The sequence below is a fragment of the Bombus huntii genome, chromosome 14 (assembly GCF_024542735.1).
Source record: "Bombus huntii isolate Logan2020A chromosome 14, iyBomHunt1.1, whole genome shotgun sequence".
NCBI classification, from domain to species: domain Eukaryota; kingdom Metazoa; phylum Arthropoda; class Insecta; order Hymenoptera; family Apidae; genus Bombus; species Bombus huntii.
In genome coordinates, this window is record NC_066251.1 from 7680158 (window position 1) to 7707294 (window position 27137).

The 27137-nt window shown below is 36.3% G+C and overlaps 1 protein-coding gene across 18 annotated transcripts in view; it reads right to left on the reverse strand.

Annotated features, from left to right (window-relative positions):
- The window catches only part of LOC126872768 (kazrin), a 139450-nt gene that overhangs the window by 101949 nt on the left and 10364 nt on the right, over nt 1–27137 (reverse strand). The gene's annotated exons all lie outside the window — the stretch shown is intronic.

Here is a 27137-nt window from a genome sequence, read left to right on the forward strand (position 1 = left end):
CGCATTTTTTTATTTAACCTACGTTCTTTATAATTTACTCTTTGGCCCAAAAAACTGCTTCCCTGTTTTCATTGTTATTTTAACATTAATCTACTGCTAAAAACATACAATTTGTGCCAAAGCAACCAAAATGAGAATTATATGAGAATGTATGTAACACTAGAAGAGGAACAAACTTTTACAAAAAATCATTGAAATTCCTAAGAATTCACCCTTTTAAAGAAAAATTATAAATTAATTATTTCAACAATTCCGTTAATCTCCATTGTGAAGGTTAAGGAACAAAAGAAAACCGAATATTGGAAAAATAGTAGATATTTCAAAAAAAGAAAAGAATCGATTTTATTTTCTCGTCTGCATACCTCGGACTAAATGCAGGGATGTTTGTCGTGAAAGAACAACGTTTCGTCTTTTTCTGAATCGGCCGTGGAATATCAGGATAATCCACGTAGCAGAAAGGCATGCGAAATTGGAAAGATTCTCTCCGTTTTTTCTCGGTTACATTCCGTGTGTGCAGGACACGGAGAATTTGAGGATTTTCAATCCTCTTCGGGATGCACGGTTTCACCTGACGAAGCGGAACGATTACCCTTACTCCGGAGGAAATGTATGTCGAGCGAAAGGAGAGGATAGTCAAACTTATCCTTGTATCCGAATCAGTGGTAGAACAATTTTCTCTGCAACTAGCTTTCTTCTGACATTTTTAATTCCTTTTTTTTCTTTTTTTGGGATAAGTGTACCTAGTTAAAACATTGAATGAAAGAGTATTGTACGACAGTGCAACAATTCTAATATAATAATTTTCTTCCAACTGAATTTTTTCTTACTATTTTAAATAGAACAGATATTAAAATATTGTAAATCACGTATTTAAATATATTATGCCGTTGGCTTTTTCACAAGACTTCATGAATTTGTTATCTATAGTTGAAAGACTGTTTAAAATAATTATAATAATACATATATTATAATAGTTATATTAAACTAATATATTAAAAAAGATATAATAAAAATCCCTTCAGCCACTAAATTACATCAAAGTCAAAAAATCAACAAAATTGAGATAATATTTTCGATGGTCACATAGATAATTAATAATTGAATATTAAAAGTCCGGGATTATTCTTCTCCGTGAGTTTTCATTGATATCTTTAAAAAGGTGATCATTAGACGGTCATGCGATGTTACTTATTTTCGATCACGAAATCACTTAAAATTTTAATCGCGATATTGGACCAGGACACTGAAGTGGAACGTCGGAACGACGTTCTGTCACGGCGAGATGCTATTTCAGAAACCCAATTTGTATTCGAGGCCGTATTTTGCCGGTTTATCGCAAAAATATCTCGTTTTCTGTTTGGTTTTTCAACGCGGAGAGCTTTACGACATGGATTTCCGCGCACGGACGCATTTTCATTTCAGCTAGTAATAGTGTCCGCGAATTTCATCATACCACTGTTTACTCAACACTGTTATTTCCCTGGGCGATCTTTGCCTCGTATCCGATGATTCTCATCGACTAGAAAAAAAAAAAAAGTAGATCTATGACCTCGTAAATGTAGTTTTTCATTTTTATTTTCTATCAGGAAAAGCAATTAAATTGTTTTTAGATATATAGGTATATGTATAGTGTCTGACATTCGGCAAATCTGAATTTTTGAAATTTGAAATTCTCATGGCTACAAAGCGCATTGTTTCGAGGACAAGGAGATTTAAAATTTAGATGCGAAGCTGGTATGAAATTAATCGCAGGCGTTGTGTTTGGACCATTTAGAGCTGTTAATAATTTTAAGAGCTCGTACCAATTTAATTTTCGTTGCCATTAAAAGCTTTCCGTAGTTAATTTAGGAGATGAGTATGAAAAAAATCTGAATTTATATGTGTCTAAAAAGATATTAATATTTCATAGTATTGATACTAATATAGAAAATTTTGGGAACCTGACATTATAAATATTGAATAAAATCAAGTAAAATATGTATTTGTTTATGTGCACATTTTATCAGGGAAAGTAATTGGACTGTTTGTTCAACACGAAAGAAGAGTTATATTCGAAATATCTGATTTTCGCAGTACGAACTATTTCAAGAAAAGAGACATAAAAAATTGAAGTTTATATATTTAGAAGCTATTTTAAAATTAACATCAGCTACTGTTTTCGTCCAAAGCTAGTTAACAATTTTGAAAGCCCCTGCTAATTCAATTCCCATAGCTACCATATAATAATTTCAGCCAAATCCGAAAAAAACTAAATTTGTATCCAAAGGTTGTTAATATGTTAAACAAGTCACAGTAACAGGATTTAAAACGTCATTATACAATAAAATCCAGAAACAAGGTACAAACAAATATCCAGATTTATTTCTCCGCTTTTCTAGCGTATTTCCCGAAATACAGAAAGTACATTTTCACAGAAGCGTCATATGGAACTAATTTAGATGTAAAGGAAGAGATGGTGTTGCACAGGCAAGTCAATTTCCTTGCTGCAACCTCACGCAAAGAAGAATGAGGAAGAAAAGGAAAAGGACGAAGAAAATAGGAGAAAGAGGAGAAAATACGTAACGGATTCGCGTAAGGATGAAAATCCTCGTGAATTTACGAGCTCTGTGGAACAACGGAATTTACAGTCGTGAAGTGGAAGAAGACGAGACGATTCGAATAGCAATCGCGTTTATTCCTTGAGAAGAAAGAACAGGAACAGATGGGGAAAGGAAGGTAATCCTTGGATAATCCTAATCGACGGATTACCAGCTCCCCGGCGCGAATCCTTCATTCAACTTTCCATAACGTTTTAATGACAGTCTGCTTCGATCGTTTATGTTTCTTTAAATATTTTCCACAGTGCATTTAATTAATCGATTCTCCAGACGTTCAAAATTTTTATTCCCTTTCCTCTTTCCACAAATTTCAATCTTGCTATCTGAAGTTTAATTCTAATGTTTAAATGGTAATATTCTCTCGTGATTTGGTAATCGTAGGAAATTGAGAATTAAACTATCGATTCGGATGAAAGACGACGCGATTGGATTAAAATTCGAAGGAAAGCACTTCGTGCTTAGAATCCACATTGAACTCATTTATTCATAAATACATGGAATATATAGAATACGATTCTCAATAATGTAATATATATATTTTTATCGTATATATAATAAATGTATATAATAAAATTATGTACAGAGTACATATTCGTACTTTATGAGACTCTGAATATAGTTCTTAATTATTATTATAAGATTCTCTAATGTAAGATTACGAGGACCGGCTGATAAGTAATGCGCATATCTCGACAATGAGAAGAGTTAAACATTTCTGCGTGAGCAGTGGTTTTATAGCTACATCCCTCCTTTATAAACATACCAAGTTTTAATACATTTGCTTGACGCAGTCACGAACAGTGTCGTTTAAGGCGAGTTTGAATATGAATGCGACGTCAACGAGGTTCAAACAACAGTGATCGGGTTTTTAACCCTGGAAAACATTATGCCTATGGAAATTCATCGCCATTTACTGGTAATGTATGCCATGACATTAAGAAGCATTTGCGGAGACGTGAATGTCGGGTTTAGAATTCAACCGAGACGATAATGTTACAGCATGATAACACTCGGCCACGCACCGCATGCACGGCACATGATGTTGTTGCAAGTTTGAAATTTGAAATTGTTTCGAGACCGCCTTATAGTCCAGATCTGATTCCATCCTATTTCTTGCCAGAATTGAGGAGAAGATTCATTTCAAGTCAGACGATGAAGTGAAGACAACAATGAAATCCTCCATCGAAAGTAAGTCGGGAGAATTCTTCATTTGCGGAATGAAAAAACTCGCTACGCGTCGGCCAAACTGTATTTAACTTGATGTTAACGGCGATTATATTAAAAAATAAATACGATATTCTTCACCTAATGAATTACACTTTTATTTTCTTTACGTTTCATTTCGATAACTGTTCTCATTTTCAAAATACATGCCGGCAACTACTGTGCATATTTTATAAGACAAGAAAATCCAAAGAATTACGCTTTTATCTTCGTTCATTATCTTCGACTTCGCCTGTTTTATCTCTTCAGATTACTTGTCTCCCCAAATTATGCGATTCTACGTTTATCAGGTGCCCAATGTATTTTCAGTATCAGATTAGATACTCGTCAGGGCGCATTTAAAGAACCCTCTTTTAATCGCTCACGGTGAGAAAACAGGCGAGGCTTCAACCAAGTGGAAATCCAATAAGAGATCCTGCGACAGCAATAAATGCTAGCAATATAGTTCCTTGTTAAGATATGAACTCATCCAAAAAAATTATAGCAACCACCTAGAATATTCAATATTCTTTCTCATGATTAAAGTACTATAAAAATTTAAGGAATGAATATTCAGTAAGTCTGTACGTAATTATCGGATATTATTTAAAATTCCATTCATAGCGAACTAATATCGAATTACGAAGACTTAATAAGATATTATGTAAAACATGGATTTCTGTAACCATTCACGCACACTCCAATTCATACATAATCGTACCATAATATTTTAAAGAATACCGATACGATCAACAAATTTTGTATGGACAGTATTTGGACAGTTATTATAAACACTTATCGAGTACGAAATCCTGCTTGGGAAAAATCGATTCTGAAATCGCAAAAATCAACGAATCCCGCGAAGATAAAAATGGAATCCAATTTCCAATATTCGTTATCAATGGCCTCATATCGGTCTCTCCAATAAATACGCGTATAAACATGAAACTCATGATTCTCTACACACCTACGCTCATCGATATCTACAAGAAACTAATTCAGAAATACCAAAACTTCGAAAGCAGAAAAAATTCTTGAAAATAAGCAAGACATTCTGCTTCTTACGATTGACATCTATATCGTAAGAGAGACCATAGAGTCCACAATAAATATATACAGAGACACGAAGCTTCTAATACACCCATCAATCGATATACGAGCAAATACATCAATGCATCGCGTTATAGGTTAAGTCAGCGAGCTTTATTATTCGAAACTAATCGCGTACACGATTGCTCGTCACGAAGGTGATCGACGTCGCGTCGTCTGGTTGAACCAGTTCCGCCAGTATGTCGGTGGATCGAAGGAAAAGCTAAGTGTTCAGCCGGAGATAAAATGAATCCGCCGTGGTGATCGAACTGTAGTCCGGTTTCGATCGATAGCTTCTGAGAGTAAAATCGGAACGACGGATAACGGACGTTCGGCCTGATTTCACCGCAGACAGGGAATAACGGGTGTACTATCGCTAATAAATCGTTTTCTCGTCTTCGACGCTTCTCACGTTGCCAACTACCCCTCCATGTACATACGAGCCGTTTATTTGTCAAATCGATCGAGTCCACAAAGGAAAAAGGAGAGAACATCGCTGAAATTATTATACAATAAGCGTCAATCAAATAGCACTAAAATTTCAAAAAGTGTAGTTGACCACTTTGGTCTGTGAACGGCGCGTATAAAGGGCAATTCTCCAAGTTGGTTCCGCAACGTTTCAGCGAAAATGATGCGTCTCAATTTCATATATTTTACGCTCAGAGTATAGTGCATCGTAACATGGAATTTTTGCAAACTACAAGTGGCCAATATTTAGCTGACTGTATTTCAAAGTCCCCCCATTCTGGGACGATGCATCATCTTTTGTTCCGCTGCAGCAATTGTTTTATGAACACGTAACGAGGTAATCATGAAGCGTTATACAGTCCAGAAATAAATACGTTACGTTACCGATATCATCTGACCATCTAGATCGTTTGATTTATCTGTACCGAATCTTTTGTTATGGGGTTTTCGCAAAGGTAAAATGTATGTCAATAAATCAAAAACAATTGGACAGCTAAAAGTAGCAACAACGAATATACTTCTCGAAACGTGTGAAAATGTAATGAAAAATACAATCGAGGAGTCTAAAAACTGTGGTCTCTTATTTTGTTTAAAAGTTATTAACAATGGAGATCAATCAGTTATATTGTTTTTTTCCTGTATTATATCGTATTTACAAAATTCTTTCTAGCAGCGTTGTCTAAGTCATTCATATTGTTCAAAACTTTCTAGCGTTTTTCTTATCTTATTTTAATCATTCTAAAAGATTCAGCAACGTGCATCGCCGATGGTCACCTTGGTAATCTAGGTGTTAAACTAATATTACCTTGCCGTATTCTTTCGCTAAAAAATGCAAAAGGATCTCTTTCCTGTCGCGAGTATTTTCGCGTTCTAGTGTCACGCGCGACCTGGAAATATTTTCGTACACGTGCCGCAGCTAAGACTGTTAGAATAATTTAAAGAGTCTTGTATGCACATACAACAGATTAAAAATCACGATGGTGTAAATTCAAAATAATACGTGGTCATTGGTAATGAATATTAAAAGTTGGATATTTCTTTATACCGACCACGAAAAGGAAAAAAAAGTATCTCCACGTGCATATTTTCTGTTTTTCTACTTTTAGGTAAGATGTGAATTTTATTGAAATTATAGATGTGAATTGATGGAATTTTAGAATTGGCTTTTCATAATTCATTGGTTGGTAGCGAGTATCGAATATTGAACGGGATACGTAGATATGTATAACCGAGTGCTTGGAAATCTTTTATTTTTGGAATTCAAAATATTTGAGGGTTTTTAAAATATCATACACCAAGTCAAACGGAAGAACTCCAAGTAATTGTATAATATTAAACAATTATAAATGGTGAAAATATTAAAGGGGAATGTGTTGCTCAAATATTTTATTGTTAATGAGATCTGTTAACTGGTAATAAACAATAAGCGCAATTTTGCGTGACGTAATAAAGAAATGAAAAGGCAGTAATAAAGTAAAGGAGAAACGATAAAGAACAGATAAAGTGACAAAAAGTGGATAATAAAGAAAAAGCAATAAAATGAAGAAGAGTAAAAAGATAAAGAACAGAAAATGATAAAGAAGATAAAGAAGAAGAAGAAAGAGGTTGACAAGTTTTCAACTGTTCTTACGTACAAACTCTAGCCACCAGGACGTCTAGAAGCTCTAGCTGGTGCTTTCTAGGATGGCTAAACGGTTGCCCTTAGTGCCTGATAAAAATTACCACCTAAGCTGTCACGCGAAAGAAATAACCACGATACCTTGGGAACGAACAACGAACAACAAACGTGTTCCATTTCTCGAGACCACTTTTCAGTAAACCACGTCTCCAAGCTCTGTATCAGAACACCGAGAAGATAATTGGCTTCACAGCTACAGCAACGTGTTCGTTGCAACCTACTCACATAATTCCAACACGTAGGTAGCACACGTTGTCATTATCAGTTCAATGGCGGCTCCTAGGGTAAGGTAAGGTTATTTAAATCGGAAAACTATTTATTAGATATTCAAGTCAAGCTAAGCAATGATCCTCGCCAATTCGCCAAATTTGGTTACAGGCAATTTTTAAGCTATCTAAATTCGAAAACAGATTATTTAATTCGTTATTAGTCATGTGATAAACAGCGAAACATATCGTGTGCATTGGCAGCTCAATCGTTACGGTTCTCTACGAGAATATAATAAAAAACGAAAGTTCAAATATTGTTAATATTCTCAATAGCGTGTCATGATGTAAGCCTAATAGGTTATCTTCATTCTCGATTATGTACGTCATATCAAAATACTCGTGTTTGATCATAAAATGACATTAAGATCAAACAATCAACAAAAATATGTTTATCCTGTTGTTCCTCTACATATACGTAAAACGAGTTTGATTACTCGTTTTATTCGATACTGAAGCTTAGGCGACTCAAATAACCCTACGTTACTACGATGTATTGTACATGAGTACTATGTCACATCGTTGTTCATCGAGAAGAGCGAGAAAATGAGGGACGATGAGAAAAATCGAGAGGAAGAAAACGTTGGAAAAGAGGATGGAAAAGGCTCGAGTATCCTTTGGTATGCGTTTAACCTCCGAAAAAAAGGAAGAAATTCATCGTGAATCCACTTTTAGAGGAACACGCGGCACTCCGCTCGGGAAAAAGGGAGGAAAGGGACGTACAAAAGGCTCGAGTATTGTTTACTCTGACGTGGGGTGGTGCCGAAGAGAGGAACAGAGAAGGAGAGTCGCGGAGAATTCGACCGTACGATAAAGGGATGACAAGGAAGCCCTGCTCGAGTGCCACCGACTGACTTCTACCCCCATCTCGTTCCATTCCGCGAATGAAAGGCGTATAAACGAATGAAAATGAGAGAAGAAGTTGATAGAATCGGTATTGGACTGTTTCTCGCGTTTCTTAGCCGCTTCAGCCGTAGGCGACACGGACAGAATCTAGTGACGTTAAGCGAAAGATCGATTGCTATTCGATCTATCGATGCAGTATCCTCTTTCGCTCTTTGTAAATTGGTAACGTAAAAGTGTTAGATTCGAACAGTTCAATCTATTTTTTATGGTAACTTTGTTTCCTGAGCACGAAAAAATCTTCAATTCTCTTTCTTTGGATTCATATAATTACGCAAACTCAAATAAATGTCTCGGTAATTTTCCAAATTTAAGTTATTTAAGTTTCATGTTGACGATAAGTCATAAAAAAGAACAGAGATATTTTCCGAGATATCAGCGATATTTCAAAATATACTCCTAGCCACAACGAATAATAGAATACTATGAAAATAACATGAATGACAATATACATAAAATGTAAAAATTTCCAGTCCAAGAATTTTCCCCCTGGGAGACACAAATCGAAAATTACGCAGTCAGACAGCGCACCGAATCGAAAATGCCAATCCTACGTCACCTTATGTTACGAATTTGCAATCCATCGACGATCAGAAGCTACAGGTACAGCTACAAGCGACCAAGCCAAATGCTCGAGTTAAACAACCAAGCAAAGTTAAAAGCGGAGTCGAAGCAACCATAAGGACCCGTCTGGCAAACTATCGAAACCTCGCTAGTATTCCTGACCGAAAGAACCCAACATCCTAAACAACATCGTTTACTAACGAAATTTACAAACTAGTTTCGTGAAATACGTAATAGAGGCAAGCCTGACCCAAACCATAATAATCTGTGTAGTAAACTATCGACACACCTCTGCATCGTGTTTTATCAAATCTGCAAACTAGCTGCGTCAAATACGTAACACGTTAAACTACTAATCAAAGGCAGAGGTAAATTCAAAGCAACCATAAGCATCCAAGTGTACTTGGAAAACTATCAAAACTACTCTATTCAAAGGGACCAAGCATTCCAAACAATATCATACTATATCAAACTCGCGAATAGGCTTAGCTCGAGCACATGGTATATCAAATCACCACCCAAAATTATCAGAGCAACCATAAGTAGTTGAAAGTACCTGAAATATTATCAAAACCTTCCTAGATCACATGTTATATCAAATCATCAAATACATAATACGTTATGCCGCCAACCAAAGCTGGAAGGATTTAAATTCGAAGTGAGTAAGGGATCTATCCAAAAACCTATTAAAACCTCCCTGTCCTATCTAAAAGAACCAACCACCCGAAACAACGCCATACTTTATCAAACTCACAAACAATCCTCCTCAAACACGTACTGCGTATCAATTACCAAGCTCCTCGAAACATCCAATTCCCCGTTTATCATTCCAAACACAATTTCACCCTTCAACGAACTACATACAGTCGAAAGTTAGGGACAGTGTAGCAAAGAGGACTCTAATGCTTTCAGATAGCGCGTGGACACACGCAGAAAGCACATACAGAACTATTCACATGTACCCAGTGACCAGAACCACTACAGCCACGTACTACCTCGGCGTGCCTACTTCTGCATATTACATACAAGCAAACACAGAACGGCCACGCATCGTTCACATCGAGCAGAAACGCGTGTCCATAAAGCGGCTCCCACGTAAACGTTTTTCTACGTCTGTACGCGTGGGTGTGCACGGATGAACGGTGGAGGAGAACAGCGGCGGGAGGAATGAGGCGAAACGCTGGTGGTTGAATACAGAGACGAAGGGGGCTGGTAGGCCGGTTCACGAGAAACCTGGGTAGGGGTAGTTCGGTTTAGTTTGGGGAGGCTCTCTCCGCGTTTGGGTTCGAGTCCCTCCAGCTGCACCACCACCGTATCAACCGGCACACCACCGTTCCTACCATCGCCACAATCCTACTCCCGCAGGGGCGGAACTCGATAGACCTAAGGGGATGGGGGCTGCCTCCGCTCGTGGATCAATACCATGGCGGGTTGCAGGGCATACAGGGGGTTGCTACGTGGTGTGGCACGCGCATACGCTGCTATCCCCCCGGAGGAAGAAGGACACCGATCAACCCCGTTGCCACGTTCTATAGAAAGAGACGAGAAAATATGACTGAAGAGTAGAGAAGAGGATGGAAGATGCGAACCAGAGTGGAACTGTTGATTCGCGTTTGAAATACTGTTCGGTTTTAAAGCGATTTCGCTAGTTTATTAAGGATCGAACAAACCCACCGAGGGATGATATCCTCGCGTGTCGAAGCAACTTCGAAAATCGCCAGTGCCTGGCACTGCCATAATGCTATCGAGAGCAGATTAGAAGGGCTTTGCTCCGATCGTGCTGACGTATGCTCGTTTTCGTGACACTTTGTCTGTGCTGGATTTCTCCCGTTTTTTTAGAAGAAGGATCTTGGTTCTCGAATGCATTGTGTTCCTCGTTTGGAAATATATCTATCTTTATTTGTAGAAATCTGAGGCACGCTTTCACGACGCTTTGGCTATGGCGAGGAATTACTTTGATTTGCAAACGTGAAGAAGGACTGAGATACAGTGCAAGATTAAATCATTGAGCTAAGAAAATTAATTTAGTAGAACTTGTTTATTCAATAATATATACAGTTTAGAGATTATTTGCACACCATTGTATTTATTGTAGAATTTATATACAAATTAATTAGGTAAATATATTAAATTCTGTACCCTTTAGTAGCATTTTCCTATTACTACAAAAATTTGATATTACGAAAATAAAATATAGAATCTGATAGAAAAACGCTTCGTAGAGAACTAAGGATATGTGCAAATATTTCTATTAATCGCTATATGTATTATAAGCATTTATTTATGTATTTTTATCAATTAGTGAGAATAGAAAGAATACCAAAATCTGCTGGAGAATTATTAAAATTATTTTCGAACTTCCTATATGCAATTACTGTGAGGGAATTTCCTTAAGTCCATGGAAATTTCAGCCTGTTTCAGAATCAGAATCGATTTTGAGACTGAAGTGACTATTTCCAGAACGAACTGTAGTACAATTACGTATTACGTATTACGTACAATTACGAGTCGATAAGCATCAGGCGAATAGTTGTTATTACGATTTGTTTAATGTACTTCGGAGTTGAAATGAAGTTAAGCTAGACTATACACAGGTTTGTTATTACGTCTGCACCGCTATGCCTATTGTCCTCGGGACATTGTACTACGTAGAGTTGCACTTGTAACAAGTTCATTCACGCTAGATTTAAATCTAATAACGGGGAGATACTACGCTATATTCTATGTATATAATATGTTATTCCTTGCTAACCAACGAATTGCGTCTGCGAAATATTATTCCGAACTTTGTCTGGAGAGGCGATAATAAGAAAATAAAATTTGAAGTTTATAACCTTAACATTATTATACCATTCCTTATCAAGCAACGAATGTCGTGTAAGAGACTTCGTTATAAACTCTGTTTGAAGAATGGATAATAGGAAAATAGAATTTTTAAGTTTATGATCTTTCAAGTCTGTATAAAAATTCTATAAAGGGCAATATAGTGGGCAGAGGAAAACTGAGGTAAAAGGAGGAACACTGTGTCTCTGTTAAAGGGAAAACTTGTGTATTGATACTGACGGGGTGTGCTGCACTTCTATACGCTGCACGGCTAAAGGGCACATGTCTCATTACACACGAACGTTCTTTTGAATATGTAGCCTAACAAGGATACACCTCGCTGTTTTAGAAATCGATGTCGATAGAAATTGCTTACCAACTATCATGTATTATTATCATTAGAAGCAAACTAAGCATTATTGACTATGTAAGAGACCATCTTTTAACCAATCGATAATTCGATCACGAAAAAGCCGCCGTTAAACAAACGAAATAAGTGAGGGAAAAAATAGCGCGGAGACAAGATATAAATACATTTTTCAAAATCTTCGACCTTTCAAAATGAAGTAGAGTTCTTCCTAAACTTTCATTTTGTCCACATTCCCTAAAATTTTTACGCAAGACTTGAAATAACAGATCATCCCTCGACCAATCGACAATTCGTCGCCTAAAAGGCAAACAACGGTTGAACAAACGAGAAGCAGAGAAGACAATAGTACAAGGATAAAATATAAATACATTTTTAATAAATACTACACATCCTTAGAACCAAATACGAAGGCGGAGATATTAAAGCGGGCGTCCGGTCAGGCAGACCACGAGCACAATTCAGGTGACCATAAAATCGTAGCCATACGATTACGGCTGCAGCTTCTTTCTACCTCGTCGGCTGATCCACGGGGTATTAGCCCTAAGCCGCTTTACGGGCCGCACGGCGAAGAAAGAACAGGAATGGAAGGAGTCAGCGTGCGTGGAACGAGGAACGAGCACGTTTCGACACTAACGGCGGAAGCAAAAAAGGGAACACGACGAACAGAAGAGAACAGAAAGAAGCGGAGGGTGAGCTCTGAAACGACCTGTAGGGTGATGGCAGAATGGGGATCGCGCGGTCCTCGGATACCTGTGGCTCCACGCGACTATCGCAACGATGCCTTTTTTTCTTCTCTCCCCTTTGTCCGCCCTTTTTCCTTTCTCTCTCTTTTTTTTCTTTTTGCTTTCTCCTATTCCACCCTTTCTATCGCAGCATTCTTTTTACCTTTTTCACCGCGTCATACCAGTCAACGCGAGCATTATCGCGAATATCGACCACAGATTCGGCTACTGATAACAAGTTTTCGTCGGTGTACTACGCACACACGCGTCCAAATTCTTTTGTGACAGCTTTTTGGGGTCTTTTGACTGTGCGTGATTTCATTCATCTTCCTGGAGCAGATGGAGTGAGAAGTTTTTTTGACGAAGATACAGAGTATCTCGAAATATGAATATGACAAAAAGATGAATCAGTATGCAGAAATTTGCTTTTCTCTTACGAATTTCGACGCTGTCAAAAACATCTTGAATTAGCTGATAGAATGAACATTCTGCTGCATTTTTTACTCTCATTTTCTAAGACAATATAACAATACTTTTCCTGGCTTCTTTCTTGAATAAATTATTAAAGAGATTAGAAATTGTACAAATTGTGCAGGAAATTTTCTTACTTTTAAGTTCTGACTTAAATTTCAAAATATTTCATATAATAGGTATATTATATTTAAGATGACTGCAAGCGTTCAAGTACTTTTGTAACCCACTGTATATGAAATTAATATAAGATTTAAGTATCTAATAGGAAGTCATTACTTCCTTGTGAAGGGTCAACATAATAGACAGTGTACGCTATAGAATTTGTACAAAGCCCGCGTGATTCGTACATTCACCTACGAATAACGCAAAAATAGAGCTGCGTTCTCTTTTGTAATGGAACCTAATTTTTTTTCTTGGTATTGACCGTTTCAAAAGGAAGGCTTCTCAAAGCGTCGCTTGCAAAACACCGTTTTGTAACGCAATCAAAGGCTAGTAGTTGGTCAATCGCACTTAACGAGCGATAAAATGGACGGTGATCGAATTTCTGACGCGACCACGAAATTCCAGTCGCGTTTTGCAAATATGTACTTCAATTTCCATTAACAGATCGACTTCGATGTACCTAGTTTTTCGTGTTTGGAATGTTCAGAATTTTAATCAAAGAGGAAAAGAAGGTATTTCATCATTTTCTCTTAATCATCTCAATATTCTCTTCATTCTCCAAAATATGAATATTACGAATTTCCTGTGATTTTTTTATCTTTGAACCAGAGTTATATTGTACGAGCTGTTACAAAATGATGACTGGATACTTTAAATTGAATGAACGGAAACAAAGATAGCACGAAAAAACTGATAAAGCTTGATAAAACTGGTGGAATGGATGTTTTAATCAAGGACAGCTTTAATATGGACCAGGTATTGGAAACTTAAAATATTTCAAACAGAATTTTTACAAATTTCTGCCTTCTCTAGCGTATAATTTATTTTGTGAAATAGAAGAAGAGTAGATTTGATTAGTTTTAAAATAATGATACGGAAGGAAAGTATGAAAGACAAGTTTCGTACATAGAGAAGCAGTAGGAACGAAATCGAACTCAATATTTCAGAAGAACAAAAGCGTATCGAGTGCAACGACGACCCCGATATCGCCATAAATGGAGGCAGTTGCCAATCAGGTCGTCTTACGTCGAATGTCCAAGTTTTAATCAGGCTAGATTCAGTTTTTTCCAATCTGGCGATTCTTCATGAGGGAATCGTTACGAAAAGTTGTATAAAAATTTCATTACGATCGTGTTTCGTCGAGGAACGAAGCATTATAATTAACGATTGTTTTATCAAATATCCGTGGAGGTAAAAATTATTTAAGCTTCTACTACTCCACAACAAAATTGAAATTTTGTTGTTAAATGTACTGCTAGAAATATAATAAATAAATTAGATGTTATTACAATATTACAATCTCGTTCGTTAAATCAAATTAACCATTAACTGTATAATATAACTATACAAAAAGAAAAAATAAAATAAAATTAAAATTCATTTATTTTATTATTTTATTACATCTTAATTAATTTATTTTATTACCTTCGGTTTACAGAAAATAAAAATCTACGCTTTTTCAAAAGTAAGTTCATTATATAAATTATTATATTTATCTACCTTTTGTTTGTTTAAAAATACTCTGAAAGTAAACTTTGAAAACAAAATGACAATTTCATAAAATTTCTTTACACTTTGTACGTTTCAACGTCTCCATAGGAAACTTTTACGCGGAAAAACAACTACGATATACAACAAGATAGTCGAAGTTAGAAGATAGGGAAGCCAAGTGATTAATATGTTTTTTTATTAAGAATCTTAGAGCAACGGGGAAAACGAAAATTCCCAACATGGTTGAATTATTAATATTAATAAATTTCTGTAACAGGAACGAAAGAAGTTTTACCGCGTTATGTGTTCGTTATTCTTCCTCCTCGACTTATGAAGTTTTAACGATGTCATAGTTGCATTCTTCATGCAAATCCGACATCTCGCTATGGACAAGTTCGATCGAAGACTTAATATTAGACCGACAATAAGACGAAATATTTTACGACGTGGGAAGAAACACGTTGTATGTAGTTTGCAATATTGATAGCATGATTTTATTATATTATGAGAGATGAAAAATCAGATTATAGCAGGATATCAATTACTTCAACTTTCATGATAAGGAGCATGTTTTTTAATATCATTGGATTTCTATGCATTTGCACATTGCGTGAAAATTACGTAAGAATTTAACTGCTTATTTATAATTCATAGACATGTAAGAAATTTTCATCTTTTGTGACAGAGGATACATTTACCAATATTTCCAGCTTTTTTACGTGTTTTCATTTCACGATACGAAAACTAAATTTATCACCCCGAATTCTTCGACATACGTATAGTAAAAAATGATTGTATCAGTATTACTATTTTCTCTCTTCCGGAATTGAATTTCCCATCTCCGATTCTTTGACATTTACACGCAAAAATGTTGATCCTTTAGAATAAAAAATACCATTGACATTTCTCACGTTTTCTCGCTGCACACAAAAATTTGACTTCTCGTCTGTGATTTCTAGGCATTTAAACAAAAAAAAAAATTGTTGTTTCTCTGCAATAAAAAATTCACTTGTCAATATTACCACTGTTTCGCGTATATATACATCGCGACGCGAAAACTGAACTTGCCATTTCCAATTTTTGAATACAGACAACAGAGAGATAACAGTAAAAGTTTTCATTTGTTATTACAGAAAATATACACATCAGTATTGCTTCTTTTGTCACGTTTCAATCCACGAATTGTATTTTTCGTGCTCAATTTTCTACACGTAACAATCTTCGTTCTAGTTGCCTATCTGTATTTAAATGGAAGTACATGTGTATCCTTCTAAGAATTATTTTTCACATAAATTCCGTAATGACTGACGTCTATTAATTCAACTTGTGTCCCATAGAAATTCGAAGTTTTCTGATTACGATCATAAAATGAAATATCTGTATTCGATATCCTAGAACCAACAGGGTCAATTATCGTGCAATTTATAATATCCTTTAAGAGCCAGCATCAATGCATAGTACTGTGAGTCGAAGCTTATGCTTGCGGAAAGCCTTCGAATAACATCACGGATATGCATATGTGCATAGAGAAAGAGAGAGAGATCGCGAGTGAATGCGCTGTTGAGTACATCTTTCGGTTCCTCGCCCCGAATGAACCAACGCCCGCAGCTAGAGACACGTTTTCCCGATCAAGATTTCCGCAAGTTATCCACGGTCTTAAATATTTGCACACCTTCGAATATGAACGTTTCGAGAGCTCCTTTCGTTCCTCGGTCGCTCAAAAATATTCTTGTTCTTGTATCTATTTCGTTTGCTACGGCTTTTTTACGTTACGGAAAAGACTAGGTTCCTTTTATGTAGAACTGTAGGAACGTTGTTATTTTTATATATTTTTCAAAGATGTATCTTATCTTAAATTTTTAATCAATTCTTTAAAACCATTTTCTAGTCTATTTTTATGTGTCATTCTATGAGAAGAATTTTTCTATTTATTATTTAAATATTTCATTCCTAGATTTTTACAGAGATCATCTTCCCTACGTCTATTACGTACAGCCAATATCTTTCTCCTCAAAGAAGTCTATTGGTATAATCTCTAATAATCGAATATTAAAATCTATAAAGTGCACATATCAATTTCAAACTGTAAGAAAACATCTCGACACTAAGAGGTATAAATATCGAAGGAATTGGAGAAAGAACATAAATTTCAAAAAGAGCAGCTATTATAAAATTAGGTTAAGGAGCCATTACGACAAAGACAGAAACCTTCAATAAATTAATATCGAATAATTAGTTTGAAACTTGTAATTAATAACTTAAACCACGGCTGATCGGAACTGGGTCGCCTCGTTGATCCAATTACATTTAATTTCGTTACAACTTCACCGAAACATTAACGCTTCAGCAACTGTGCACTCGAGAGAGAGACAGAGATATAGAAAGAGAGGAAGAGAGAGAGAGAGAGCAACGAGCAGCATTCGTAATCGTTGTCGACTGAAAATAACTGGCAATCTTTGAGTATTTTCTGCGTAAAATCTTGCTCGTACTTAATCATTAATCGATGTTCTGATATGCCAAACCGTTTGTTGACAACTGTTTAATGAACTCTATATCGTTGTAGGTCACGAATGACCAAAGAAACTTTTAATAAGAAGAACAAATTAAAACATACTATTCATGCAAATTCATTATAAATATAAGTCTTACGTACCTTTGCCTGTATCGACCCAATTTTTGGAAGAAAGTACTTGTACTACTTTTCAATTATTTTCTTTCAGTTTTCAGATCATAAATCTTGGATTATAAACCTTTTCTCACCACGCAAAGGAAAATTAAAAAGTGAAACACATCTCTGTATGACCATTTGACCTCAACTATGTAATTATCATATGCGTTGATAATTATTCTAATTATTGGCTTCTACTTTTCAGGTCATAGACCTCTCCCTGCCATAACTAAACAACTCTAAACGTAATGTACACGCATAAAGAAAAATCAAAGTGTTAGACACACCATGATTATTTCACTGTAAGCATATATTTTTCATGCGTATATTTCAATACTACTTTTTAAATTTTTATTTTCAGAAAGATATTACCAAAATTCTCGTTCCTGCAGAAAATATTTCTCTCGGTTTCCCATTTTTTCGAATAATCAGAATTCCCTTTCGCCAGTTATTCGTGTACCAAATACCATGAATAAATAAAGCAAACGCTGAAATTTCGTTGCGTTTCGACGAGAAATTATCCATACGCAAATGCGCACCCACACATCTTGCATGCACCGTCCGAGAACGGATGAACGGGCAAGAAATTAATTACTTTTTGCCGGCGAGCATAGATCCGCTCGCGTGTCATTTTACAGTCGACGATCAAAAACCAGCGAAAGAAAACACGTATAACGTCCGTCTCTTTGGACGCTCGAAATTACACTGTACCATTCTATCCACGCACAAAAATTCAACGTATCTATCTTTTACCGTGATTAAGTCAGCCTCTAGGTTGATGTGTTTTGACGGTCGAACACACTGCCAATAAACTTTATCCCCTGTCAATACACTGCCCGTTTTACAGCCATTTTACGATTTTTCCCGGGACAATATTCCGAAACTTTTGCCAGGATTAATCAATACGGTCGATCCGTGTAATTTTCTAGAATCGATTTTGTGTCAACGTTTTACGTCAATTTTCTATTGGCTTTGTGTAAAACACTTTCTTCTTTTTTTGTACGTGGGTATTAGCGTCACGTCAGTTACATATAGAATATACAATCATGGATAAAAGGAAGTTTAAAATTATATTCGTGAGTACACACCAATATTATTAACTTCCGTAATAAAAATTTTTTACCGTGTTGGTAAAAAACGAACAATTATCTCTTTCGGTATATGTATTTTAGTTATTTATTGCTCTTGTCAATCGTAATTTCGTTTTGTAAAATTCCTTTCTGCGTCGCTGTAATTAAAGTTCCTTTAATTTGGAATTTAGAATGGCATTTATTTAGACGCGAAATACAAACCTACTCTGCGAACATTGCAATTAACTTAAAGTATGACGAAGGTGTAATATTAAATTCTTGGATTAAAATTTGTACAAAATTTACAATAGTAAAATCGTGATAGTCCAACCTCCATTAATGGACATATCCGATAGCGACTCGAATTCAAATAATTCTCCTAGTCTACTAATTACGTTTCCATTTCGTAACAAAAGAAAGCCGGAAAAGCAGTTTTTCATGAAGAAGCAATAATTGTTCGTTTCGTACAAAATTACCTCTGATTGGCGAAAGATTTACGTAAAAGTAAAACGTTTCTTATGTAAAAACAGCTGCCGTGATGCCTGGTAGTATCCTGCGAACCAATTTATCCAACTGTAAGGTCGGTGATCATCTTGGCTCGCGTGCATCACCGGTTCATGGTGCACATACACACAGGGAAAGCGAATAACGGAGCCAAGAGGGTGCAGGATGACTGCGTCCCGCACGGAACGTAAACGAAACTTAAATGAATACCTAAATTCCACCAGTCACGCGAACACTAAGCCGTTTGCTACTGAACATCGACTTTTACCTACGTTTCCCACCTTAGAAATAACTTAGCACTTCGTTAACGGCGATTTCGGTTAATTGCTAGAATGCGGGAGAATTTTGTAATTTAAATTTCGGTAATACCGTTCAAAATATTCTTGGAAATTTTGTAATTGAGAGATTTACGAAATGATTTTTAGATTGTTCAGTTCTTATCGATTACGGAAAATTTGCTCTGTTTTGGTCACTTCTGAGGAATTTTTGATAGAAATTTTATCTATGAGGCACATTGGAAATGTTTTTAATTTGTAATTGGATGATTTGTATTTTGGATTGTTGGTTTTCTGTCTATTAAAAAAAATTTTGTTATTTTTCAGGAGATTGTGGTAGAAATTTTATTCGTGGAATACATTAAAAGTATTTCTAAAAGATTGATAATTAAGGGGTTTCAGATCGTTGACCAGATCTGGGTCATTGAAAGAAATTTTAGACGAAGAAAATGGATCAAAGGCAGTACAAAAGATATGGCATGTACTAAACGTGATATATACAAATATAATTTGAAAAATTTTTAATTTACTTAATAAGAAGTATCCTTAAAACACGAAAACTGTTAAAAAATCTCCATACAAATCGAAATAAGGAAACGTCGAATATAAAAAGCTACCGATTTGAATATAGCTGTCATCAAGCAATGCCCTTTGATCGAAGGCTGTCATTTAGATATTAATTTATCAGCTGCATCGAGGCTAATTGTCGATTCACGCTACCGTATCTCATAATTTAGATACAAAATGCCATTGTCTCGTGTATGACGTAATCGTTATCTTTTAAGAACGGAAGGGTTAAGGGCGGTGATTACGCCTGGCAGGAACAACGCTGATAGATCGTATGTCCCAAGGGTGTAAAACACTCCCTTCTCAAGAGGAGTGCAAGTACCTTCAACGGGTGAACAAGCATGATGCTGCAGCAAGTCTAAAGCGCTATCTAGATTCACCATCCCTTTAATTACACCCTTCAGGAAAGCCGGTTCAAGGTAGCCTTTTTATTCTTCCTTCGAAAAAAAAGGGGAAATATTATAGCCTGAAGTCCTACATCATATTCACACGATTCTATAATTATTTTACGGTTTCGATAGTTGAATGTGTGAAATAAAGCGAAATTGAAAAATAGAACGAAGCGTCGAAGGAGCACATAGATCTTTTAACTTTTGTCCTTTTCTTCTGAATTAAACTTTGTACGAAATGTACTATGGTAGACAAATCAGAAAAAGCAGTTTGATAACTCTAATACTAATAAATTAGCAGAGTCTGGAGTATTTATTTTCCGGATTATTTAAATTCCACTGTATTTCAATACTTTTTTAAATCTTCATAAACGTGGTTTATTCATCATCTCAGTCAATTTACTTATCATAATATCCATCCTGAAGATGTTCCATGAAATATCGACAATATCTTGAAACGTTCTTCTACGAAGGAGTTTTTCGCCGTATTTATATCTCATTTCCCATTGTAAACCCCTATAATGGAGACGATGATATAATACAAGGATTAATATACAAATTGCAAAGCAGGCAGGAATGCTCCTGTCACCGACAGGACCAGAGTGGATGCAATTGAGAAAATTGCCGGGATATCGGTTTCACCCTCGCATCACCGGGGGGATGCTGGATACGAAATGCGGGGTTAACGTAGAGGAATCTTCCGGTCTAACGCTGGCTGACGCAGCTGCATGCCGCCAAAATAAATTTTCACGATATCTGCCAGACAGCGACGATATCGGAAATTTTAAAAGAAACACGTACTTTATTGAAATCGTGCTGTGCAACAATCCTTCTCTTTCCTACTTCTTTTATTTCTTCGCGGTCTTTAATCACTTTACAGTTTACTTTGGAATATTTTATTTGGAAGTACTTGTTCAGTTTTGAGGTACGTCGGTACATTTTAAATAAGAGTAAATTCATATTATACTTGTAACATGACGTTGGTAATCATGTAGAGTGGTAAAAAGATATTTAATCACCAAATGTGCCAGCCAATAAACAACGGATGTAAAAACGCTTGTAGACTTTCCAACGTTTCATAAAAACAGTAGAAGGATGTTTAATTACTATAGAATCTAAAATCAATAATTACTTAATAAAATTTAATTTAGTATATAAATAAAAAAAACTTTTGAAAATACTAAACGTAATTTTTCTGCAAATTAAGGCACGATATTCTTCAAATTTGATATTAAAATATTTCTTTGGATTTCCTTCATGAATTATGTTTTACGTAGATACCCAGTTCAGAACTATGTATCAGTGATGCAATATGTTAAAAGCAACCGAGCATCGTTCAGATTCCCTCGAAACTTTCTTCCACTCCGTTATCAGAGCAATTCTATCGGAAAACTTTAGCAATTCGCTGGATTTATCATCGAATCCCTGCTTAGTCTTACTCCGAGTGACTTTAAAATTTACTATTACGGCCGTTCGCCTTAAAATGGTCCGCCAAGCTGTTTCGTCTCGATTTCGTCTAAAGATCGATCTTTCTCTCGTCAGATTTATCAACCAACTAAAACTTGATAAAAAGATAATGCTTCTCCGTCACTGTCAATTGTTTTGTAAACTGTTAACTCCCTGACAACTCCTATCGATAATTCAAGCCTTGACACCGCCTTAACGAATCTTCTTAAACATCTGCAACTCCATATATCACAGTCACCCCATTTACCTTACCTTCTTCAAAGTATTTTCTAATTTTTCGATGCTTTATCTTAATAAAATACTTTATATATCGTTCGCCATTTCGCGAATAATTTCACAAATAAAAGATAACTAATACGTTCGTTCCAACGAACATCGTGTTCGAACTTGTTTATTGTGATTAAGAAAACACGCGTATTGTGTAAAGAAAAATTCATGAAACAAATAGGATATTCTATCCAAAAGAAATCCAAAATAATATTCCAGCACCGCTGATCTAAATTTATAAAATCACATCCATTGCAATTAATACTCAACATATTATACTTAGGAATACAGGAGTCATTCGATCGAACAATTTTAAACTTTCCCTTAAATTTTCTTCTCCTGCATACTCCAAACGATATCCAAATTTACAAAAAAATATTCGACATTGTAATTGATACAAAGTAAAAGAAGTTCAAGAAGAAAATCCAGAAACGACGAACACCGAGTTTAAGTTTGTAAAAATTCATCGCTTCAACTAACGCTTGACACACGTATCTTTCTTTTTCTTGTATAAGTTCAGTATCGCGACAGCTGCCCAAAGAAAAATTCACGAAGCAATGCCAATAATAAGACTATCGAACACACCATGTCCTAATTTGTAACAAATCACTCGACACCGTAATTACCCCACTCCCGAAACTCGGCATTACAAATGAGCAGGATATTCGAGGAACAAATGGGACCAGCACGGTCCGATGCGCTTCTGATTTACAGTGGCGCTTAACGCACGATTAGCGGCTAGCATGAAACACCGAGAGAATACTCGTTAACAATGATAGGAAAACAATTGGGTACAATTCGAAGACTACTCGAGCGGGTGGAATCGAGATCATTCGTCAATAGAAGCCGCGAAAATCCCTTAGTCAAGAGGATCGGGGGTTCAACAGCGTGTTGCCCGATCGACCGAGGTCACCGACAGCGTAGGGTGGTTATTTTGGACGCACAGTGGTGTAGGCTCGATTTCAGGGGTTCATTGGCGAAATGAACGCGATCCGTGTAAACGCGGCTTAAGGGGCGAGGAAACTGTTCAATCTGTCGGCAACCCTGTAATTATCGCAACGTCTAACCGTCTAAGGGTTCTCTCTGTTACATTTAAGGGTGAGATAGTATCGATATACTGCAATAGCAGGAGCAAAAAAGCTGATATTAAAGTCGAGGAGCAAATTTTTCTGTGAGTTTTAATCGATACGTATCATGGTTGAGAATATCGATGAAAGTTTAAAAGAAAAGAATTTGAAATATTTAGTCGTAGGAAGTTATTAAAATTAATTATAAATATCTTTCTTTATGCAGTACAAATTTGTTTCGTGGCATTATAAGACAGTGTTCTATTTTTGTAAGAAACTAATTAATTTTTGCTTGGTTGCGACTGTTGATGAAAAGATTCCTACTTTATGGAGAACGACGATTGCAAATATACTGGAAATATGATGTGTGCAAATTCTTTTCTTATACAGTGCACACGTCGAGACTGTGTAACAGACTTTATGTACATTTGATATAAAAGACTTTCTCCTCGTGACTTGAACTGATTGCGAATTTGCTTGCAATTGCATCGACTACGTTTGATTACTCTGCTCAATTTCTCTTCGACACACATTCGGCTTAGGTTCATAGCAGCCTATAGCTTTACTTTACTCTCACGTGTCACCAACCTTTATACCATTTTGCTCTCTATACTTTTTCCTTTCGTAGCGAAAATGTCACGACAATGTATAGTTCGTCGATAATTTGTTAACTTATCGTCTGAATTATCAATATATTAGAGTTGAAGATCTATATATTTTGCCATCCTACATTTTTCTTATTCATTACATTTTTATTAAAAGCACTTCGTTGTATTTCCATGTACAAAAATTACAGCAAACTAATTCTTTTTTATTCGTATTTTAATTCACAGCGTTTCGGATCGCGATGACTTTGGACTTTTACCGTGAACGAAAAATCTGGTAAATCACAAAGAGGATCTAAAATTAACGAAACAATAAAATCTAATGATAGAAACAACTAAAAATACCACTACAACTCTTCTGAAGATATACAATCACAAGAATTAAGTCAGATGCAGGAAACAAACTTAGAATTAGCTTTTGAATGCAAGCACGCTAATGAATCTCCCAATCGATGGCCAAGAAACCAGCTCACTTTTCCACGACATCGAACCAATTCAGTAACAATCTCGTAAATTCACCTCTGGCCAGGTTTAAAAGGGATTCTGCGCCACTGGCGCGACGCTCAATGAGAAAAGCTGCGTTTCCCGGAATGATCGGTCCGCGAATCGTTAATTGGATAGACCGGAATGGCTCGAGAGGACCCTCGATCCGACTTTCGAGAGGTCGTTCGACAGGAAAAAGCAGCCTGGTTTTACGATCCGATATCGAGCAAGGAACAAGGCCGAAGACTGTCCAAAGAACATTATCAAACATTTGTCTGCGATAAATATCTAACGCGATAAAATAGGATCGATCAATTCACTGTTTCTCTCAGAAAATATCTAAAGAATTGTAAAAAAAAAAAACTATAGATTTTTATTTGCAATTAGCAAAATCGATAAGAATAATAATCGAAATTATGGAAATTTTATACTGAAAGTCAAGATGGTAAGATTTTGAATCGGATATTAATTGAAAAATGATGAATAGATTTATAACAAGTGCCAGAAGCGAAGATTTTCAAATAGAAGAAAAAATTCATGTGTTTGTTAATTTTTATCCTTCGTCTGGTACGAGTTAGTTCTATTTTACAGTGTTCGTTAATATGTCCAACAGAGAATTTACATATCTTCCACTATATTACTTTAAGATACTATAATACAATACTAATTTCTTATCTTTTCTAATATTCACGTTGATTAAACTCTCCTTTCCCTAAACTAAAAAATTCCAACCCTTGTTATCGGCTTATTTTTCTACGATGCGAAACTAATTTCCCATCCTTTTTGACGTTCGCGTCATTAACCATTTGCATCCCCCTCTCCGCGAAACTAAAAAATTCCAGACCTCGTTATCATTTTATTTTTCTACGATGCAAAATTAATTTCCTATCTTTTTCAACGTTCGCGTCATTAACCATTTGCACCCCCCCCCTCTCCGCGAGACTAAAAAATTCCAGCCCTCGTTATCATTTTATTTTTCTACCTTCCTCCTCAATCTCTTATTACGCAATCCTGTTCCTCATTAAGGGGTTGAAGAAGGAAAAAAATTCCAACTTTCTGAACCCGTGAAACGGAGAGCACCCCCGAGCCTCCGACTGAAACCCCTGTGACGAGAAAATATTTTCTCTGGCCGGTCTGTAAACACGGCGCTTCGTGCCGACCAAGATTACACCCCTTTCTGGTTCGAGGGTAACTTTCGGAGGATTGTTGGCACGGTTGAGAGAGACTACGGGACGAAAGTGAATCAATGGAGGTTGATTGGCCTGGCCGGCCTTCGACGAGAGTTCGGGGGGTTGGTCGATTACATAGTCCATCGTATAACTACAAACCACAATGACACCCGTGATTTTCGACTTGAACGCGACGGGGTGCACGTGCGTGGGCATGTCCGTTGGTTTTCAAGGGCCGTGTACCTCTTTGTAGCTCGCGAATCTCTCCGTGTGTGACGGTATCGCGATAAAATCGCTCGACAACCCCTCGTTCAAGGGAATGCCTAATTCGTTTTGCAACAAGAATTCGGTTCAGGTGTACGAGCAGCTCATTCGATTACAGTTCGTTGCTATCATGGGATTTGTGGGGATTCAATCTTCGAGTCTTTGCGCCACGTACGGATTCCTGATTCACCTGTTTCCAACTCCGCTCTTTCCCTCCGTAGATTCGAAGTGTGATCATTTATTTTTACTGTAATTATCGAATTAGAATCATTACACCTTCATTATTATGGTTTTATCGTAGAATTGTTGTAGTATTAGTGGAGTTATTATAATCCGATTAATCTTCGAGCGACTCGTGTTAAATGAAGAATTCGTCGAAGTACGCTCTTCGACAAGTTGTCGTATGTAAAGTTTTCATGGCGAAACCTTATTGGAATATTCAGAGAATTTTACTAAAAATGTTATCTCTCTTATCGTATTAGACCAATGCCCTATTTTCTGATCTAGTTACACGAACATGCACGATGTTTTCGCTGAAACTACCTTAACGCTCGTTACCACATGCTTCGTGGTAATAGATGACCGCTCGTTTTGTGGTAACCCATTAAACTCTGCACGATAACGAAATCACTTACCAGCGCTTTGTATCGTAGCAAACGAAAGGACATGAATTTCGTATCTTAAACAGATAATCTATTCACAGAAATTCGAAACAAAATCTATTTATTATATATTCTTGAAAACCAATGTATTCCCTTCATATAAACACATATTGCAATATAATAATTCATGATAGCGATCTAATTTTGATACGATATATTGATTTTCGATATAGGTCCGCTCTTCGAGCTATAAGTAACTTTTGTAATTCAATAATGTTCTCGCTCGTAATACTTTATTAGAAATTTTATATTTGTCTCGAATTGACATCGTACGACTCGGCTTGGTTACGGGAGAATACTAATTAATATATTGCAGAACTCCATAGAAAAGAGACCACAGTTTACAATAGTGAATGATTTAATATTTTCATTGAAACATCGTAACAGAACATACTCGGAACAAACTACACGGATCTATAAAATTTTATAGCAGAAAATTTCACGTTTAGAATTACAGAATACTACCATTCTTGCCGGTGGAATTACGCGGAAGAGTGAAAGCGGTGTTAGATGGTAGATTTCAAGACGTGTAACGTAAAACCGTGAAAAATTCGTCTGAGTGGCCAGTGGCCAGCGCCGGAAACCTTTCATTGCTGACAATTCAGACAATTCGTCGCTGACAGGTCGGATTTGCAACGAGCGCCTGTAATTCCTGGTGTTAACGTATCTACACTTTGGTGACGTAATTGAATTTTCATATTATCATGCGTCACATAACGCTCGCCTTCCGATTTAGATGACCCAAAAATTTACGCTACGCGATCTCATGTACCGCTCTACAACGAAACTTTGCTATAACATACTGTAACCTACATTTTAAATAAATTACGCTGCAATGCAATTGCGTTGCAATTTCAAGAATCTTACAAG